Source organism: Cornus florida, unplaced genomic scaffold, assembly GCF_030987335.1.
Source record: "Cornus florida cultivar Cherokee Brave unplaced genomic scaffold, ASM3098733v1 CherokeeBrave_3.0.0_Hap2_Chr04, whole genome shotgun sequence".
Lineage (NCBI taxonomy): Eukaryota > Viridiplantae > Streptophyta > Magnoliopsida > Cornales > Cornaceae > Cornus > Cornus florida.
The window spans coordinates 20688756-20708689 of record NW_026775574.1 but is presented as its reverse complement, the minus strand read 5'-3'; the positions used below and the strand labels follow the sequence as shown (position 1 = coordinate 20708689).

Below are 19934 nucleotides of genomic sequence, written 5' to 3'. Positions count from 1 at the left end.
GAGAGTATCATCTGGTTCGTTGGGAGCAAGTGTGTTGTCTGATTCGAAGTGGAGGTTTAGGGATTAGGAGGTTGGTGCCTTTCAATAAGGCTCTCCTTGGGAAATGGCTTTGGAGGTTTGGGGTTTGAGGCGCATTGGCTTTGGAGGAGGGTTATCGCGAATAAATATGGGGAGAGCAGTGGAGGGCGGAGCTCTCTTGAGGTGCGTGGTCCTAGGGGGTGGGGGTTTGGACTTTCATTCGGAAGGGGTAGGAGGATTTCTGCAAACATGTTCGTTTTCGGATTGGGGATGGTTGGAGGATCAAATTTTGGGAGGATCTTTGGTGTGGGGAGCTTCCTCTTGCTCTCCCCTTCCCATGGCTCTACAGGATTGCTTCTGATAGGCAGGCTATGGTGGTTGACTGTTATCATCTTGATAACAGGAGACTGGCTTGGGATGTTCAGTTTAGGAGGCACTTTCAAGACTGGGAGATTGAGGAGGTCACTCGTTTTCTGGAGTTGTTGTATCGCCAGGTGATTATAGCTGGGGATTCTAATATTTGGCTTTGGGATCCTAACTCTCAGGGTTGTTTCGAAGTTCATTCCTTTTTCAGGTGTCTTATGGTTGGTTCTGGAGGCCCTTTCCCTTGGAAGTCTGTTTGCTGTTCTAAGGCTCCCCTTAGGGTGGCCTTCTTTGCTTGGACTTCTGTCTTGGGTAGGATTTTAACCCAGGATAATTTGAGGAGGAGGAATTAGGTGGTGGTTAATTGTTGTTACTTGTGCCTACGCGATAAGGAGACAGTTGATCACCTTCTGTTACATTGCAGCATGGCTAGGGACTGTTGGGATTTGATGCTTAGGTTGTTTGGGATTCCTTGGGTTATGCCTAAATCCTCTAGAGGGTTGATTGAGGCTTGGAAAGGTTTTTCAGTGGGGGCTCTCATTCAGGATGCTTGGAGAGATTATAGATCTGTAGAGGAGATTGTTGTTTTTTTGGCCTTTTTGAAGGCTTGAGGCGCTTTTTGGCTTAGTGTGTTTCTTTGGGATTCGCTCCCCTTTTGAGCGCTTTTTATAAAATTTTACTTATCAAAAAAAAAGATTGCATTAGGCCAAATCTGTTTATTCCATTATTCAATTTTATTTTGACATGAAATTTAAAAATATTAAATATTTTTAGTAACACCTGATAAGTACATTAAATGACAGATGACTTATCAAAATCTGTTCTTAAGTTTACGTATTCTTAAACTTAAGAAGGATTTTATGATTATAACATGGTAACAGTTTATGATTATAATATGGTAAATATTTTTAGTAGCACCTCATAAGTACATTCAATGACAGATAACATATCAAAATCTGTTCTTAAGTTCATGTATCACGATATTTATTTGTAAAAAAGGTCTTATCTGTGACATTAGATTTGCATTTATATGCAAGATTGACAATTTGATTAAACAACTTCTTGAGAAAATTAATAATATTGCCTCTCTTCTCTCTCTACCATTCCTCGAACTCTTGATCTAAGAGTTGACCATATAAGCCAACTCCCAAGCCAAAGAGACCATAAGAGGACCTGTAAAAAATAATAATATTGTTAATTTGTTACTCGTGCATAAGGTTGAAAATCAACTGAGCTCTCTATGAGCAGTTTGGACTCAAATCGGTTTTTGTCGTTAATGGGCTTGTTCAACCTCATTTGTGCTACAAAACAGCTAATCTTTGCGAACTTTTAATAAATGAGTCACGGCCAAGCAGACCCAAGCTGTGCTCTGTTCAACTCATGAACATGGTGGTGTGACAGCAGCTATGTAGTTTAATACAAGTTATGTGGCTATTTATTATCTTAGAAACATGTTTGGTGTGTTATACAAGTAAATTTGTTATGCATTTTGGTTTCTGACATCATGGTTGTCATATTATCAACTTTTGTTTTGACATTCTATTTTTCAAATCAAATACTTGAATTTGGCAACAAGAAAATTAAATGCATAACAAAATTACCCTTTTTTATAGCTTTGAGTTCACCAAGCTGAGCTTTGGAGTTCCCAAGCGTAGCACCAACTTCTGTGCCAATCTTGAACAGATTGATACTCGCTCAGCTTTACCGTCCAACTTACTCAGACCATTTTGTGTTACAAGAAGAAAACCACCCAACTTAAGCATAACCTTCAATATATATATATATATATTAACTAAGTAGAGGAAATTAGTTTGTTGTAAACGTAGTTTTAGCTTTTTACCTTAAATAGGTCATATGACTCATATTTGTTTTTTCCACAAGGTTACATTTCTGCTGTGTGCAACATCACATTTTAAAAAGTTTACCAGATAACAGTTAAGGGTGCATCATACTTCTTATTGCCCCTTTCCTTCTGTTGTTTTAGATTTCCTTCTCATATCTGTATTGCTGCTTGTCCTAAGGTGTTTTCTTGTAATTGACCCTGGGGACGCCTCATCTGTAGCCTTAAGGTTTCTTCTTCAATAGAAGGGTCTTTTTTCTTCAAAAAGTATGCATTTTCTATTTCCTCTGAAATTGTAAACTTCTGTGTCGTACAAACATCGCTGTAAATCTCATTCTCTACCCAAAAGTATTCTAGTGTTAGATTGTTTTATTTCATAGTTACTAATCTGTAATCAGTTTGAGAAGTTGGATTCTAATTTTAATCAATAAATGGATATAGTTATAAAAGTTTTGCATCATAATTTATATTTATCTAATTTTATAGGTGGTTGACCCTATTCATGATCAGACTTTCTACCTCAATTTGTATCATAAAAGGAAGCTCAAAGAGGAATTCGGTTAGTTGTTGTTTATCAAAGCTTGGTTGGCCTTTGTGCTTTGTTTCGTTCACTATTATTTGAGCAATAATTCACTTGAATGCTTAATGCAGGAGTTGAACCTTGGACATTTGTGCAAGAACTTGGAGAGGCTGTCTTAATACCTGCTGGGTGTCCTCATCAGGTTAGAAATCTTAAGGTATGTCACGCATTAGTTTTTTTTTTCGTTTAGGATGTATAGATTATACTTTATAGTACAATCTGCCATCTTTATATGACTAGTGAGAATATTTACTATCCTATGAGTATTGGCCTTTTCTTGAACGTGTGTACATTTTGACCACAAGTGGCTCTTTCAAGCATATAAATCCATCAAGGTCACTCATTTAAACATTTATGTCAATTTGACTGGCTTTTTAGGCATTTATTTCCCTTCAATATCTGAACCACCATATAACTAAAGGAGTCTTTCCAGAACACAACTTTTAGAACCTTCTCATTTTAATGCTCCCTCGCTCGTTTCACGATTTCCCAAATCAAAGCATTTTGATACCTCTCCATTCTGACAAAGGTCCCTACATACTCCGAGGCTGTATGAGCGAGAATTAAACATTTAATGAGTTGAATATGTTTTAGTTGAATAAATTGACAAAGAAAAATTCTGCAAAAGCTGCCAATAATGCTTGCTTTTATAATCACACTGAATATAAATCCAGAAACTTATGTGCTTGCATTGGCATGGATTATCATGCCAGTCCAGTGTTGCTATTGCTTATTGTTGTCATTATTCTTCAAAGTCCCACTCACCACTGTATATAAATCTAGAATCTATTGTGCTTGCTTTGGCATGGGTTGTCGTGCCTGTGTTTGTATTGCTTCTTGTCGTCATTATTCTTCAAAGTGTTTGTCTTTACTTGAATGTTATTTTTGACATTACTCTGTTGACATTTAGCATATTAGATACTTGTTGCCACAGCAACTGTATGGTTTTCTCCACAAGTTTTTGTGCCTAGAAAAGAGTCTTATGTCATTTACTTCAAAAAATATACTTTTTTTTATATGTACTTCAAAAAAAAAATAAATAAATAAATAAATAAATAAAGAACTTAGAAGAGCAAATGTATTATGCACTTCTGTTACAACCTAGAAGTAATCAATTGTCGTTGTCCTCAACAGTTTACTTACAAATTGAAACTCAATCTTAAGTAAACTGTATGTGGTAAATATGATTAAAGTCATGAACACGCATAGTCAAGTTATTCTATCCTGATGCCTGGAGTAACCATGTATGGCAACTTCTGACTTCCACATGACTTCTTTATCTCTAAAATACATATTTACTCTTGATAAGTAAGAATCTAGTCATTGACTATCAAAAGGTTGCATATTGGGGATAATATATTTTTAAAGCTACTTTTTTTCATTGAAAAAGAAGAAATATAAGAATCTTTGAGGGTGTGGGGTTGGCCATTGTGCACTAGCACTTTGCATATTTTATCAGACCCTTTTATTGAACCTTGTTGTTCATTGATATTACCCATATAATATTCATTTGGGTGGTAGATTGTTTTCATTTGGATTTCGTCATTCAGTGATCTATTTTGTATGGCTCTTTTTAAAACTTTCTTCTTTATGTCCTATGCAGTCATGTATTAAGGTTGCTCTCGACTTTGTTTCTCCTGAAAACATCAGTGAGTGCATTCGTTTGACTGAGGAATTTCGTGTTCTTCCTAAGAATCATAGAGCCAAGGAAGATAAACTAGAGGTACATTGTCTTGTTTCCTGAACGGCACTATATTTGCTTAAAGGTTTTATATTTCACAGCCTTTCTTTTTTTTGCTTGGGTTGGAATGGACAACATGACACATCTAGAGGTATGGTGGATCTTGTTTTGTAATATTTTTTCCAATACATTATATTGAGAATCCTCCAGACTTTGGCCACATCTGGCCAGTAAGTTGGTTCTGAAGTCGTGGGAGCAATATTGTTTCCTCAGCTAAGGTCTTGCTACAATTTGACATGTAATTATTACGTTCTTTTAATTTTTAAGTATAATAAGTAATCAAATTTTGAGAAGCATTTGGCTAACAGGTTAATTTGGCTGGAAGGGATCTGGACAAGATTCCGGCTAGTGGAAAATGAATTTGCATAGATCTGTGATCTGCAAACATATTTTAATAGTTGTAGTTTCTTAATTTTTGAAATCCCTTTACAGTTAGAATTACTTAGTATAAACTATAAAGAAAAGAAAATAGAAAAACCTTTTTCTCTATATTAGCACACAATTCACGAGTTTACACAGGTTCTCTTTATAGGAGAGAATACACGTACATACCTAGCTGGCCTAATTAATAATTTCCTATTTTACAGCATTTGACCAATATTCTATTTACAGAAAAATACTACCAAATATTATTAGTTGTAAATATAATATTCTCCAAATATTATATTTACAGCTAATAATATTTGGTAGTATTACTACCAAATCTTTCCTTTTCAACACTCCCCCTCAAGCTGGTTTGAAGATATCCTCCATAGCCAGCTTGCCAATTAGTCGGTCGAACTGTCTTGTAGGAAGTCCCTTTGTAAGCACATCTGCAACTTGCTCGGTAGTAGGAATGTATGGCATACAGATTAATCCATTTTCGAGCTTTTCCTTTATGAAGTGTTTGTCTACCTCCACGTGCTTTGTTCTGTTATGAAGCACTGGATTGTGAGCAATCGAAATAGCAGCTTTATTGTCACAGTATAATTTCATAGGCAATGGATTAGAGACCTTTAATTCATCCAATAGTCTCTTAATCCATAACACCTCACAAATTCCATGAGCAACTGATCTAAACTCGGCCTCTGCGCAGCTTCTCGCTACTACATTCTGTTTTTTACTCCGCCAGGTGACAAGGTTACCTCCAACAAAGGTGCAGTAGCCAGAAGTCGACCGTCTATCAATAGCACACCCAGCCCAATCTGCATCAGTATAGGCTTCAACTTGCAAATGCCCACGGTTTTTTAACAATAGACCTCTTCCAGGGGTCCCCTTTTGGTATCTAAGAATTCTGTAGACTGCATCAAAGTGTTCTCGTCCAGGTGAATGCATGAACTGGCTAACCATGCTGACTGCAAAAGCTATATTTGGACGTGTATGTGACAAGTAGATCAATCTTCCAACAAGTCTTTGATACTGCTCTCTATTCAAAACTTCTTCATCTTTAGAATGCTGTAGCTTAAGGTTGGGCTCAATGGGTGTCTCGGCTGGTTTACATCCTAGTAGACCTGTCTCACTAAGTGAATCAAGAATATATTTATGTTGATTCACAAATATACCTTCTTTGGATTTAGCAAACTCCATTCCAAGAAAGTATTTTAATGCACCCATATCCTTGATCTCAAAGTCAGCTGCAAGTCTCTTTTTCACTGATCAGCCATGTCTGACGGTTCCTCCATGTCATCCTCGCCTATCACAACCCAGTCAACAAATCCGACAACCCAAGCCCCCAGTACCGATTCTCACTCGGTTCAGATCACCAATATTCGCCTTAATGGTGACAATTGTTTACGGTGGTCCCAGTCCGTTCGGATGTACATCAGAGGGCGGGGAAAGATCGGGTACCTGACAGGAGACAAGAAGGCACCAGCATCGGAGGACCCAACGTACGTGACCTAGGATGCAGAAAATTCAATGGTGATGACTTGGCTTGTGAACTCCATGGACGAGGATATTAGCTCCAACTATATGTGCTACTCCACGGCTAAGGAGCTCTGGGACAACTCTGATTTGGGAAATCAGTTGTACTCTGATTTGGGAAATCAGTCTCAGATCTACGAATTGACTCTAAAACTTGGTGAGATTTGGCAGGGAGAAGACTCGATCATCAAGTATTTCAATTCATTAAAGCGCATTTGGTAGGACATGGATCTATTCAATGATTATGAATAGAAATCCACTGAAGATGCCAATCACTACAAACGGACCTTGGAGGCTCATCGTATTTACAAATTTCTTGCTGGGCTCTGATACCATATAAACTATAAAGGAAAGAAAAATAGAAAAACCTTTTTCTCTATATTAGCACACAATTCACGAGTTTGTTCTCTTTATAGGAGAGAATACACATACATACCTAGCTGGCCTAATTAATAATTTCCTATTTTACAGCATTTGACCAATATTCTATTTACAGAAAATATTCTCCAAATATTATATTTACAGCTAATAATATTTGGTAGTATTACTACCAAATCTTTCCTTTTCAACACTTAGCATCTAAGTTAATAGCTTTACCTTGTTCCTGACCATCATTAATTAACCCATGCTGTCTCCTTAAACTATGCTTACCTTACTCATCTACGAGCCAAAAGCAATGATCAAACTTTCCAACCTTAAAATCCTTTAGCGTGCCTCTCAAGATACCTGAGTTACAGGCTTCACCTTCTATGTCCCAATTCTCCGGTAGCTGTTTTCTTGCATTGCTGCCTTAACATTTTATGCTTGCATAAAGTAGGTGCTGCAATGGCAATTTTGCATTTTAATTTGATTACAAGATTCTTTGTAAACGAGAACATTGCAGTTTGTAATAGGTGGTTGTTAGAGTAGGTCAATACGGTCTATAACTTGTTTGTTGGGAACATGGGGTAAGCTTTGAACCAAATCCTCTATTTGTTGCCTATCCAAGAGAGAGTGAACATTATGCAGCTTTTGGAGCAATGTGCTTAATTGCCCTGTATCTGATATAGGTCAAATGCCATTGTATCTTTTAAATATTTGGCCATTTGACTTCTTGAATAGCTTTTGGCATTTACATTGTGATAATGTCATACCTGCTCTGCATTTTTGCTTGGTGCAGGTAAAAAAGATGTCTCTCCATGCATTAAGTAAAGCTATGGACGATTTGGAACAGCTTACACGGTGAGTATAAGCTTTACTTGAATTCTTTCTTAGTGCATTTCCTTATTCCATTTCCCTTTTCCTTTGTGTTTTGCTTGCTCTGTTATTTCCCCAGTTTTCATCGCCTTCAACATAAACTCTATGCAACCATAGGTCCAAGTTTGATGATGAGAATAATTGGTTACCATGTTATCAATTTTGTTTGTTATTGTGGCCCTTCCTGTTAGTATCATATCTTCTCGAAATTTAAGGTATTGATATTTCCATGTCATGTATCCATACCACATATCCTCGTCCATGCTTCATAGATATAGAAAAGACTAAATTTACAATAAAAAGGCAAGGTGATAGATAAAACTTGAATCAATTTATCATAGGATGAGATATAATTGTTAGAGCAACACTAGCTAGTTTTTCTTATTTGCTTTTCTGCTATAGAGTTTGCATTCCTTGTTTTAGTTTGCATCAGGTGTACCAAATGCACATTCCACCTAATCATGGAACCAATATGTTTTTCCACAATGTTATTCTTCTATATCAATATCCATTTGCTCACAAGTACCGCATTACATGGAAATGTTAGTACCACAACAGTCCTGAGAAAGCAATTTTTACCTGCAGATTTACCAATTGAGGGGATCCTTCAATTTCCACTGTTTACAGTCGTGAGAATTTTTTGCATGCTCATAAGGATAGTCGTACTACCTAATATTTTCAAGGGAGCCCAGCTCTCCTCTGGACCTAACCACCTAGACTCGTGTCCTTGATTAGGAAGTGCCTCTTAACTTGTTCCTCATATGCTTGGGGTTCAGAATTTCAGTGTAGCCCAGATAAATGATCTTGGTCCACTTGAAGTTTTAAATTTAGGCACAGTGGCGACTGCGAGAAAAATCCCATGATATGGTCATGAACTTGCAACCCTGTCACCTTGTTGGCTAGCAATGAGTCAGCCCAATGATTTGCTTCCACCACATCTCTTTTGCGAGCCCACAATCGATGGGGCGTGACACACGTTCAGTGCCTTGATATGTGTCAATACTAACAACTTCATGCAATGACAGAGGTGAGTGTACCCAAAACACTAATCTCTTCTGCCGGGAATTCCACCGACGGTGCCATCAAATTTTGTTTTATCTTTTAGCAAGAAACGAACCACCCACATGCCCGTTTGGGGATTTGAACCCTCGACCTTCTACTTTGGAAGGCGAGGAAGTACCACTGGGCTACAGCCTTTGGTAACTAACACGCGATGCCTGAAAACCATTTATGTTGAACGTTAATAAACTTCACCTGGTACACTACTCTGGCCGACAACACCTTGATTGTTTTATGTTAGTAATCTGGGCGTGATAAATGTCAACACCAACAAAACCTTCAGTGCAAGCATCGTCACCTGCACACTACTCTGGCGAGTAGGAACTTCTGTCTTCATCAGATTACTGAGATACAATACCTGAAAACATTCATGTTATTATTCCTTGTGAAATGACTTGCAACATTTTTGAATCATGAAAATCTTGTGACTTTAACAATAATATCAATAAAAACATTGAAAAACATTCCACGCGGATGACCTTTCCCTTCAAACTGGGCCAAATTTTGGGAATGAGCTTATGATGTCGGTTACACGAAACCATTCTAATGGTTCATGACAGTGATTTGAGTATGAACTTAAAATGTTAAAGGCGGTAAATTGGTTGGGGTTGTAGTATATTATTGTTTTGTTTATTGGTTTCACATCTGGTGACCTCTGTGTTCTATGTCCCCCATCATCATACATTTAAACAAGAAGTTGATCCTTTTACAAAGGGCAATCGTGATATCTCTCAGCCTTGACATAGATGACATAGCCCCCCAATCGAGATCTTGGGAGAGGACATACCCTCAGACTTAGTGCTGTTCTTCTTTTTCTTTTTTATTGACAAAATAGCGACAGTGAATTTTTCTTGAAAATGGTCAAGTTTTGTGGAAACTAAAATGCTGATGTCAACGGGATGGATCTTTTCTACTCAACTACCGTAATTTTTTTTATAATGCAATGATTCTGAACTTTAGCTGTTTATGACATTCACTTTTACAATGTAAAAATGGATCAAGGAAGAGACGAATGAAAAAAGGCCAGGAATTTTTTCTGTAATATATTTTCTCCGAGTACTACAAACGACTTCATGGTACCATGGTTTATGCAGTCCCCACCTTCACCTTAGGGAACCTGAGGACACGCCAGTTATGCTTAATACTAGAGCATCAATTATTTTCTTATTTGCTAGTCAAAATAATACGATTGCAATTAAAATAATAGTGTATACTTATATATATATATATATATATATATATATATTTATTGATAATATTACTCTTCTTGATCATCTGTCATGTTCTGTTCGAGCTTTCGGTTGGGACTCTTCATCCTGTCAATCAGCTTGTTTATGGTGGGTGATAATTTGTAGGAAACATACGTTAGAGTGAATATCAATAGTCTTTCATTCATTAAAATGTTGTCACTGATCTCATGGATCACACAAACTTCTCTGTGGTTATGAACATAGTATATATTGTTGCCACAGTAATGTTTTTTCTGAATTTTATTTTCCAGGTCTTGAGATTACAGAAGTTCAGGCATGATCATCGAAAAATACTTTGCTGTCCCGACTCATTTCTGCCATCTTCCCCGGCATCTTCTTCTTCACATTCCAGCTGAATGTTTGGCATTCTTGGAATTATTGATTATGACCATTACTGAGAACCTGCAACGAACATCTTTAGGTTTTCATTCTTGGATTTTTTTTCCCCTCAGTGTCATATTATTCCATTATTAATTATTGCTTGATTTTTTTGATGGGTCAATCACTGGATTCACTGCACACATCTTGAATGGTCTCCTCCGTTTGCCTTTCATATCATGCAACCTCCTCACAATAGAATGAATATTCTTGAATGATATCCTCCATGCGCTTTTCACATCTTGAATTTATATATATATATATATATATTTCACTGCCAGCAAACAAATATTATATAGAATAAATTAAGATTTGCTTAATATATACTTAATATTATTAAATATAAAATTAAGTATAAAGACAAAATTGTAATTTATCTTTATAAATCGGATTGGGCGTGGTGACTTTTTCCGTTCCCTCTCTATAACCATGCATGTTTTTAATACCATCTCCCAATTTTCGTCCCAAAATTATTTAATCACTCCCATAATCCCTTTTAAAAGGGGTGGAATGGGACGGGATGAGACGAGACAGGATATTTTGTCATCCCTACTCACATGGGATCACAACACTAAGTAAAAATGCAAGGTAACCAAGCAAGTGGAAATTTTTTAAAAGGCATAAGGAAGGCTTGTATTAGCCCTAGCTTTACACTTTATGACCTGATCCAGCCCAACATGAGCTGGATCAAGTTAAACCGACCCAACGAGTTCTACACCCAGGCCCAGAAGTATGTCATGATTTTCCTTAAATAGGTATGGGCCAAGTCTGAAAGTGAACTCTTTTTTTTTTTAAGCATAGTGTCACAAAGCGATTCTTAAGGCGCTTGGAGGATGAAAGACACGCATGCTGGTTGGCAAAGAGCAGAGTTTGACTGGGAATGGTTCTAGGGAAGGGGCGTGCAGGAGCACATGATGGTACCTCTTCAGAGTTCAGGCAGGTCGATTCGGTTGAGTGCGAGGAGTTTGTTGCTGGTCGTGGACTTGACTATGAAGAAGGGAGTTGGCCATCCTTGCACAAATTAGTCGGGAGCTGGAGCCGTTCCCCTGATGAGGCCAAGGCAGGCCGAAACCAGTCAGCATATTTCCTTAGAAGGGTAAGTCATGGTGGCTGACCAGGGCGCTTGCTCGAGCTGAAGCAACGCCTTGGTGTCGCACGAGCGCGCCGTGCCGCTGTGCCAAATCTTTAGGCCGGTGACAAATGGTATCAGAGTAGGACTTGGGGTAAAACACGGTGGGGTGTCCCCTTGTCGATCCGGGAGGGGTCTGAGAATAAAGACGGTGCATTGAAGTTGCGTCGATGAGGAGGAATCAATGCAGTTGGGGGGAGAGCCTCCATCTCCCTAGGAAGAGACGTCCGTTGAAGTTGCGCACTGGAGGGCCGGAGGGTCGCGCGCACCAAAGTTCGTGCGAGCTCCTTGGGTGATGCAAACCTTGGTGAAGGGCGAGTATCAAGTCGGCAAGAGGCTCTTGCTTGCTCGGGATGTTGCGGAGGCGGCATGACGGAGAAGAGTCACGTCCTTGAGGAGTGGACGTCCTCTTGGTCTGAGGCCTATCATTGGGCGAGTGCAGTGCAGGGAGTTGCACAAGGAAGCGATGGTGGGAAGGCGAGTATACTGTTTGGAGGCAGACTTTGGAAGGGAGTAGACGCAGTAGTGAAGCGTCGCACTGCAACGAGGGCGTCACATGATTTGGGTGGGGGAGGGTGTCACGAAGTGATTCCTAAAGTGCTTAGAGGATGGAAGACACGCATGCTGGTTGGCAAAGAGCAGAGTTTGATTGGGAATGGTTCCAGGGAAAGGGCATGCAGGAGCACAGGATGGTACCTCTTCAGAGTTCAGGCAGGTCGACTCGGTTGAGTGCGAGGAGCTTGTCGCTGGTCGTGGACTTGACTATGAAGAAGGGAGTTGGCCATCCCTGCACAAACTGGTCGGGAGCTGGAGCCGTTCCCCTGACAAGGCCAAGGCAGGCCGAAACCAGTCAGCATGTATCCTTGGGAAGGCATGTCGTGGTGGCTGACCAGGGCGCTTGCGCGAGCTGAAGCAACGCCTTGGTGCCGCACGGGCCGTGCCGCTGCGCCAAATCTCTAGGCCCGTGACAATAAGCGAAAGTGGGTATGGCAGTAAATTGGGTCCTACAAAGTACCAAAATGTCATACGATGGACCCGTTTGGTATGCTATATGTTTTAGGAGTTGTTTTGTCGTAAGAGTATTTTGGGTAGAAATCGAAATTATACTTAGTAACAAAAATTATATATTTTAGGAGTTGTTTTGTCGTAAGAGTATTTTGGGTAGAAATCGAAACTATACTTAGTAACAAAAATTTGTTTTGAAAAATTCAAAATTTTATTTTAGTTCCTTTGCTACCGTACCAAAACACACAACTAATTTTGTGATTTGGGTTTGGACCAAAAAATTTGATATATTATGAATTATTCTAAATCAATATTAGAAAAATAATATCATAATATATCCCAAACAAACCCTACGAATATGATGACTCAAGAAAAATGATTCTTACGCTGAAATCTCAAACCTATTTGTCTAGCCTGATTTCTATCCTTTGATGTAACGAATGAAACCTATATTTGAGTTCTTCAATTAGACAAATGAATTAAAATAGTCCTATCATTCATTACTCCTCGACGCAGACACGCATATAGTGATATGCCACTTCCCCACCACCAACCACATCGAATATGACCCAAGTATTGTTTTTATGAATTGACAGGCACAACAAAGTATGGACCATTACAAACAAAAATAAATAAATAAATAAATAAAAAAGAAAGACTTTTGTCTATTAATTTGTGTTAAGCACTACAAAGTAAGGACAATTACTGAACAACTAAGACTTTTGTCTATATTTTGCGTCGTCAAGATAACACTTTATTATATATATATATATTAATTAAAGTAATATTATTATGAGAATATGAGAGAAGAGTTAAGAGTTCTCTCAATTTAATTATTAAATTAAAACAAAATTTTAAAATTTATAAAAAATTAAATAAATTATTTAATACATCTTTCAGCTCAAGATTTAAGAAAAGAATCCAGAGCATTTCTTGTTAATTAATATAAAATTTATATAATTTCATCTTATTATTATCTATTAAAAGCTTGTATATATATATGTATATATATTTTTTTGGTAATTTACAAACAGGTTCAAAGTCCAAGAAATACTAAATTCTGCGTGGTGATTTTTTCCCATTCCCTCCCTGTAACCATGTATGTTTTCAATTCCAGCCCCCTATTTTCGTCCCAAAATAATTTAATCACTCCCATAACCCTTTTAAATGGGATAGAGTGGGAATTTTGCCATCCCTGCTTATTTGGGATAACAACAATGCAAGGTAACTAAGCAAGTGGAAATTTTGTCGAGGTATAAGGAAGGCCCGTATTAGCGCTACATTGATTCCTCAAGACGGAGCCATTGCTTTCCACTTTAAGATCTGATCCAGCCCAACATGAGTTAAACCAACCCAACGAGTTCTACACCCAGGCCCAGAAGAATGTCACTATTATCCTGAAATAGGTATGGGCCAAGTCTGAAAGTGACAACTATTTTTTGTTAGCATGGTGGGTTAAAGTGGGTATGGCAGTACATTGGGTCCTACAAAATACCAAAACGCCATACTATGGGCTGGTTTAAGATGCGATATATTTTAGGCGTTATATTTTTAATCAATACCAAAACAACCGTTTTGTTATAAGAATGTTTTGGTTAGAAATCCAAACCATATTTGATAACGAAAATTTGTTTTGGGAATTTTGAAAATTTATTTTGGTACCAAAACACACAACCAATTTGGTGATATGAGTTTGGCCTAAAAAATCTAATATGTTATGAGTTATTCCAAACCAATATCACAAAAAAATATCATAACACATTCCAAGAAAAATAATTCTTACACCATCTCAAACCTATTTGTCTTCTTTCCCTTTGATGCAACGAATGAGACTCATATTTAAATTTATCAACACTATCTGATAGAAAATTTTTTAATTAGACAAATGAGTTAAAATAGTCCAAATAAATATCATTCATTACTCCTCGACGCAGGCACACATATACTGGTATGCCATTTCCCCACCACTAACCACATCGAATATGACCCAATTATTGTTTTTATCAATTGATAGGCACTACAAAGTATGGACAATTACAAACAAAAATAAAAGCTTGTATTTTTCTTTTTGGTAATTTACTATGAGAATATGAGAGAAGAGTTAAAGAGTTCTCTCAATTTAATTTTTACATTAAAACAAAATTTAAAAATTTATAAAAAATTAAATAAATTATTTAATACATCTCTTAATTAATATAAATTTTATAAGATTTCCTTATTATTATCTATTAAAAGCTTGTATTTTTCTTTTTGGTAATTTACTAACAGGTTCAAAGTCTAAGTTATACATTGTACGAGTCTGCGTCACAGTACAAAATAATTTTTAAATTATTTGTTAAAAAAATAAAAGTAAATTTAAAAAAACACGAGAGAGAGGGGATTGGCTGTTTAAATTTTAGTCACAAGAGTCACCGACCACCTCCATTAAAGATTGAGGACTTTTCGGTTCTACATTGAAGAGAGACCAACCGTCTTTACTCTTTGAACAGACATCCATGATCCATCTAATCCGCCACTTTGTTAAATCAACGAGAACCGTCACATGAAACAGGAGCGAATTTAAAAAGTAGAGTGACTTAGGTACGTGTTTATATATATATATATATATATATACTAACAAAATTACACATACAGATACAGGTGATATAAATTTAAGTTATTAATAAGATTATAATAAATTTAAAAAACCATTATTTAATCAGTGATTAAGTTAATAAAGTATAATTTATTTGATTTGATGCTCTTCAATGTGAAGTAAGGAGTATGAAAATATATCTTCATATGTCATTTATATCACAAATGAGCTTCTATTTTTAATTTGCGTTTTTGTTACTTGTATTAAATATTTTTTTAGTTTTTATTACACTTTATCTATAATCATTTTATGTAGAAATCTCTCATCAGAGGAATTCTCATATATTTTCACGTTCAAATATTTTAAATGATCATCATGCACCAAAAGATATTTTATTTCGCTTATTGGGCTTTAAACTTAAAACCATGTATATTAAGATATATTCTAAAATATAGATTCTAATAAATTATATATACACAACACACACACACACACATATAATTGTCATTTTATAATCCACATAGATCAAACACAAAAGGAATAACCTTCCAGTATTTTGCATTATAAGAAAGAAGAGCCTTCTTATTTCTATAACATTAAAACATTTTTGTTAAGGTTTTCCTTTCATGGACTCAAGTTCTGGAGATGAATGAACTTTCAAAAAATAAATATAATGGAAAAAGAAAGAAAAAAAATAACAATCCAAAACTCACATAAACAAGTTGACATACAAATATTATCTAAATTAAGCAATAATGTTTTAAAAATTGAATTAACAAATGCAAATCAAATGAAAACCAAAACAATTGAAGGCTGTGGATACCATGAACAAAAAAAAAAAAAAAAAGTATATGTAAACCAAAGGAAGAATACAACAAAATACTCATATTCAAATAAGTACTTCAACATGAGTATAAGAAAACTCAATAATTGTTAATTTGTTAAACGAAACCTAACAATCCTTTGATCATCACTAAAATATAATTGTTTATATATATATATATATATATATATATATATATATAATTATCATTTTGTAATCCACATGGATCAAGCACAAAAGGAATAACCTTCCAACATTTTGCATTGTAAGAAAGAAGACACTTCTTCTTTCTAACATTATAACATTTTTGTTAAGACTTTTCTTTCATGGACTCAAGTTTCTCGAGATGAACGAACTTTCAAAAAATAAATACAATGGAGAAAGAAAAAAGAAATAATAGCAATCCAAAACTCACAGAAACAAGTTGACATACAAATGCCATCTAATTTTTTTCAAGAAATAGGATCAAGGAAGATTAAGAAAAAATGTTTTAAAAATTGAATTAACAAATGCAAATCAAATGAAAATCAAAATAATTGAAGGCTTTGGATAACATGAACAACCAAACTCAAGTCCTCATTAGGGAAAAAAAAAAAGGGTACATATAATCCAAAGGAAGAATACAACAAAATATTCGTATTCAAAAAAATACTTCAACATGAGTACAAGAATACTCAATAATTGTTAATTTGTTGAATGAAACCTAACAATCATTTTATCATCACTACGCCTAATATTAAAACAATTTAATATGAATTCATCACTATGAGTTAAACTGAGTAAAGGATTCAAAACAAGCAAATAACTTAACCAAGCTAATTGATGGTCCTGATTTGTCACACATGAATTATCATCCTCACTACCAAAGCTAATTGATAAAATATGTTCCTTGATTCTTCTTCTTCTTGTGATCCCTACTTGTAATGCTCTTGTTGATATCTACTCATGCTGCTCCCTCAATATTGGAGCTTGATCTTGTAATTTTTACCTCTATTTATATAATAGACTTTTATGTTATTGTTCAAAATTTTAAGAGACATCAAATACTATTAAAGTTTGGAAATTTCAAGAATTACAAAAGTTTTGCATTAAACATAAAAATAATAAACTTTTAATGAAATTTAAGGTTAAAAATTCCACGAGGTTGTACACGTTTTGTAATTCACTTTTAATGACATTTTTTTAGGTTGAAAATCCCAAAGGTTATCTACCATTAAAAACATGAAATGAAACTCAAGTAATTAATGTCCACTAATACTTTTAATGAAATTGGATTTAATTTAAAGTGAAAAAAAAGAGTTAAGAAATACTTGGTTGGAGATTTTAAGTATCAAAATAAAAATAATACAGTTTTAATAAAATTTAAGGTAAAAAATTCCAAGGGTACCATTTCACTTTTAATCGGATTAAGAACATGTTTTTTCAGTTTTCCTTAACTTTTTTCATAAAATATTAGGTCATATATAATATATACATTTATAATCTATATTATTAATGAGGCATGATTCATTATGCTTTAATTTAATAAGCTGAAGAAACTAAATAATAAATCCTTGAATTAATAATAAAATAATCCTTCAAATAAAATATCCAAATCCTCTGATATTATTACAACTTGGGAATCCATCAAGTGGACCTCTAAGAATATTCCAACTAAAAAATAACTGATATAAAATAAAATCCAAAGCTAAAACATGAAGAAGAGTCCTACGTAGAGGCGAAAGAGCATATGACTGTCTCTACTCGGCACGAACAATATCTAATACCTGATCTGACGAATACCTAAAAAATATTAGTGGGTCAGGTCCACAAATAAGTTATATTCTACTACAGTCCAAGCAGAGTTTCGATACACGTATACATCTCAGTCAATCAAACATGCCTTCCATTTCAATTAATTAAACAACTAAAACTGCACAGCAATTTGATTGATTAGTAGTCATGTATGGTACTCTGTACTCGGATCATGATCAAATTAACATCGACTTTGAATATGAAAATGAGGAAGAAAATTAAATTTAAAAGATTTGCAAAAGGTACCATTTGATTAATCATTAATGAATATAAATAATAATACAACCATATATAAAACTATTATCTATAATCTAATAATATTAATAATAATAATGTTCATGTATGTAATACAAAGTCATAAAAATAAATATTAAGTAATTAAAATAAAAATAATTAAAACATATATAAACGCAATTATTATAAAAATAAGGTCCACTATAATGACTATAAAATAGAGATTACATTAATGAAACTCTTTATTTATAACTAAAGTTTGTAATATTTTTTTAAAATAGATAACACATTAACGGAAAATTTAAAAAAATATGAGTTGGTGTTTAATGAAACTCTTTATTTATAAGTAAAGTTTGTAAATATTTTTTTAAAAAAAATTAACAAAAAATATTTGTGTTTGTAAGGTACAACTTTATCTATTCTTATTTTTGGTACAAGATTTGTATTACTTTACTTAAAACATTCTTTCAATATATGAGTTATGGTAAAAGTCTCTATTTATTAACATTTTTATATTTCTAAAATTACAAAATCATTTCTATTATATAATTTAGATTAAATGTTCTTATTGTATTACTTCAATTAAATCATTCTTTCCAACTTTGTCTATTTGTATTTTTGGCACTAAAATTTTTTAATACAATTATTATTAAGTGTATCATATTAATGGCAATCAATTTTTGTTACGGATTAATTGCAATCAACTAATAATATTCTATGTTTTAAATACAAAGACATGTATTTATAAAGCACTTTCTTTATTTCTTAATATTTTTAATTTGTTTTTCATAAAAATGTCTCATTATTCATACCATAATGATACATTTTTTTGGTTGTTGCAATTCTTGAACTCTTAACACAATAGTATGGAGATATTCAGGTTTTCATTAAATCGTGTAATAATTCATACCATAATGAGACTTTTTTTTTTTTTTGAAACGTATTTTTTGGTTACATATATTTATACCTAAAATAATTTATTTTTTATTCTAAAAATGTAAAGAATTTTTTGAATTTCTAAACATTTTTCATATTTGTTAAATAAAATAATTTTGTTAAATGTATCTTTTTGGTTATATATCTATACCTAAAATAATATATTTTTTAAGCTAAAAGTGTAAAGAATTTTTTGAATTTCTAAACTTTTTTCACATCTTTTTGTTGGAATATATATATTTTTTCCTTCTAAGTTTTTTGCCTTTTTTATATTTGAGAATATGAAGAATAAAAGTATAATTAATTTGATTTAAAAATACTTTTAATATCCTTTTAATATAAAAATTATGGTTTAAATATATACATATATAAAAAGAGTCCAAGAATATGAACAATCAAATAGTATAATTAATCGAATTAAAAACATGTTCTTTTGGCCTTCCACAACTTTTTTCATAAAATATTAGGTCATATATAATATATACATTTATAATCTATACTATTAATGAGGCATTAATTATTATACTTTAATGAACTTTTTAATGAGACAAAAAAAAAAAAAAAAAAATGTTAAAAATTCTCTACACTTTTAGAAAAGAAAAAAATAGTGTGTATAGATAGATACCTAAAAACTTATACAACATCAATTGTAATTATTATGGGATTTCCTCGAGGGTTTACACATCATAAATCAAATGTCAAATTTAGTTCCTATAATTTTTTAATCTTTTACTAAAATTATAGATATGAAATGACCTTGTTTAAGATTTTAAATCTTTCAAATTGAGGAGGACAATATAGATCCCATGGATGTATTAGATTCATAATCCTTCCATCAACATGTTTCATGGCTTTCACGTAAGCCATAATTCATGCAAAACCATAAAAAGGGTCTAAGAAAAAAGAAAATAAATAAATAGTCAAGTGCAAACCAGAGATTAGTTAAACGATTTACTTGGAAAAAAAAAAGCTTAAAATGCTAATATTTGATTATAAATTTGTTATGATTAGAAAACATGTACAAACCGTTAATGCTCATTATCCACTTCCCCTCCAAAATTCCAATCAAAA

General features: G+C 34.0%; 1 long non-coding RNA gene across 1 annotated transcript; it reads left to right on the top strand.

Annotated features, from left to right (window-relative positions):
• Positions 1 to 4408: 4408 nt before the first annotated feature.
• On the top strand, positions 4409 to 10436 carry LOC132302943 (uncharacterized). Its single transcript, XR_009481000.1, has 3 exons — positions 4409 to 4524; positions 7604 to 7665; positions 10241 to 10436. It is a non-coding gene; the product is annotated as an uncharacterized LOC132302943 (long non-coding RNA).
• Positions 10437 to 19934: the final 9498 nt, after the last annotated feature.